Source organism: Nomia melanderi, unplaced genomic scaffold (genome assembly GCF_051020985.1).
Source record: "Nomia melanderi isolate GNS246 unplaced genomic scaffold, iyNomMela1 scaffold0066, whole genome shotgun sequence".
In the NCBI taxonomy this organism is placed as follows: domain Eukaryota; kingdom Metazoa; phylum Arthropoda; class Insecta; order Hymenoptera; family Halictidae; genus Nomia; species Nomia melanderi.
In genome coordinates, this window is record NW_027475181.1 from 20,001 (window position 1) to 22,890 (window position 2,890).

Consider the following 2,890-nt stretch of genomic DNA (forward strand, 5'->3'; position numbering starts at 1 on the left):
TCGCTCCGACGAATCGGTTTTTTCCATTTTTTCCGAAAAATAAATTTTTGTAATTTTTTTTAATGTTAAAAACGTTAATAAACGTCATGTTTACGCATGGATTAAACATTGAAATAATTTTAAAACGCTTATTAAAAAAGTTGGTGTCGACCGTGGGACTTAGAAAAATTTCGGGAAGTCCGATTCGCCTGCTGGAATTACCGCACGGGCTGGACACCTCGCTCCGACGAATCGGTTTTTTCCATTTTTTTTGAAAAATAAATTTTTGTAATTTTTTTTAATGTTAAAAACGTTAATAAACATCATGTTTACGCATGGATTAAACATTGAAATAATTTTAAAACGCTTATTAAAAAAGTTTACTCTTGACCGTGGGACTTAGAAAAATTTCGGGAAGTCCGATTCGCCTGCTGGAATTACCGCACGGGCTGGACACCTCGCTCCGACGAATCGGTTTTTTCCATTTTTTCCGAAAAATAAATTTTTGTAATTTTTTTTAACGTTAAAAACGTTAATAAACGTCATGTTTACGCATGGATTAAACATTGAAATAATTTTAAAACGCTTATTAAAAAAGTTGGTGTCGACCGTGGGACTTAGAAAAATTTCGGGAAGTCCGATTCGCCTGCTGGAATTACCGCACGGGCTGGACAGCTCGCTCCGACGAATCGGTTTTTTCCATTTTTTCCGAAAAATAAATTTTTGTAATTTTTTTTAACGTTAAAAACGTTAATAAACGTCATGTTTACGCATGGATTAAACATTGAAATAATTTTAAAACGCTTATTAAAAAAGTTGGTGTCGACCGTGGGACTTAGAAAAATTTCGGGAAGTCCGATTCGCCTGCTGGAATTACCGCACGGGCTGGACACCTCGCTCCGACGAATCGGTTTTTTCCATTTTTTTTGAAAAATAAATTTTTGTAATTTTTTTTAATGTTAAAAACGTTAATAAACATCATGTTTACGCATGGATTAAACATTGAAATAATTTTAAAACGCTTATTAAAAAAGTTTACTCTTGACCGTGGGACTTAGAAAAATTTCGGGAAGTCCGATTCGCCTGCTGGAATTACCGCACGGCCTGGACAGCTCGCATCGACCGATACATTTTTTCCATTTTCAGTGAAAAAAAAATTTTTGTCAATTTTCTCAACGTTAAAAACGTTAATAAACTGCGTTTTTATGCGTGGATTAAACATTAAAAAAATTTTGAAATATGTGATGAAAAAGTTTACTCTTGACCGTTCGGACTTAGAAAAATTTCGAGTACCTCGGATCGCCTGCTGGAATTACCGCACGGCCTGGACAGCCCGCATCGACCGATACATTTTTTCCATTTTCAGTGAAAAAAAAATTTTTGTCAATTTTCTCAACGTTAAAAACGTTAATAAACTGCGTTTTTATGCGTGGATTAAACATTAAAAAAATTTTGAAATATGTGATGAAAAAGTTTACTCTTGACCGTCGGGACTTAGAAAAATTTCGAGTACCCCGGATCGCCTGCTGGAATTACCGCACGGCCTGGATAGCCCGCATCGACCGATACATTTTTTCCATTTTCAGTGAAAAAAAAATTTTTGTCAATTTTCTCAACGTTAAAAACGTTAATAAACTGCGTTTTTATGCGTGGATTAAACATTAAAAAAATTTTGAAATATGTGATGAAAAAGTTTACTCTTGACCGTCGGGACTTAGAAAAATTTCGAGTACCCCGGATCGCCTGCTGGAATTACCGCACGGCCTGGATAGCCCGCATCGACCGATACATTTTTTCCATTTTCAGTGAAAAAAAAATTTTTGTCAATTTTCTCAACGTTAAAAACGTTAATAAACTGCGTTTTTATGCGTGGATTAAACATTAAAAAAATTTTGAAATATGTGATGAAAAAGTTTACTCTTGACCGTCGGGACTTAGAAAAATTTCGAGTACCCCGGATCGCCTGCTGGAATTACCGCACGGGCTGGACACCTCGCTCCGACGAATCGGTTTTTTCCATTTTTTCCGAAAAATAAATTTTTGTAATTTTTTTTAACGTTAAAAACGTTAATAAACGTCATGTTTACGCATGGATTAAACATTGAAATAATTTTAAAACGCTTATTAAAAAAGTTGGTGTCGACCGTGGGACTTAGAAAAATTTCGGGAAGTCCGATTCGCCTGCTGGAATTACCGCACGGGCTGGACACCTCGCTCCGACGAATCGGTTTTTTCCATTTTTTCCGAAAAATAAATTTTTGTAATTTTTTTTAATGTTAAAAACGTTAATAAACGTCATGTTTACGCATGGATTAAACATTGAAATAATTTTAAAACGCTTATTAAAAAAGTTGGTGTCGACCGTGGGACTTAGAAAAATTTCGGGAAGTCCGATTCGCCTGCTGGAATTACCGCACGGGCTGGACACCTCGCTCCGACGAATCGGTTTTTTCCATTTTTTTTGAAAAATAAATTTTTGTAATTTTTTTTAACGTTAAAAACGTTAATAAACGTCATGTTTACGCATGGATTAAACATTGAAATAATTTTAAAACGCTTATTAAAAAAGTTGGTGTCGACCGTGGGACTTAGAAAAATTTCGGGAAGTCCGATTCGCCTGCTGGAATTACCGCACGGGCTGGACACCTCGCTCCGACGAATCGGTTTTTTCCATTTTTTTTGAAAAATAAATTTTTGTAATTTTTTTTAATGTTAAAAACGTTAATAAACATCATGTTTACGCATGGATTAAACATTGAAATAATTTTAAAACGCTTATTAAAAAAGTTGGTGTCGACCGTGGGACTTAGAAAAATTTCGGGAAGTCCGATTCGCCTGCTGGAATTACCGCACGGGCTGGACACCTCGCTCCGACGAATCGGTTTTTTCCATTTTTTCCGAAAAATAAATT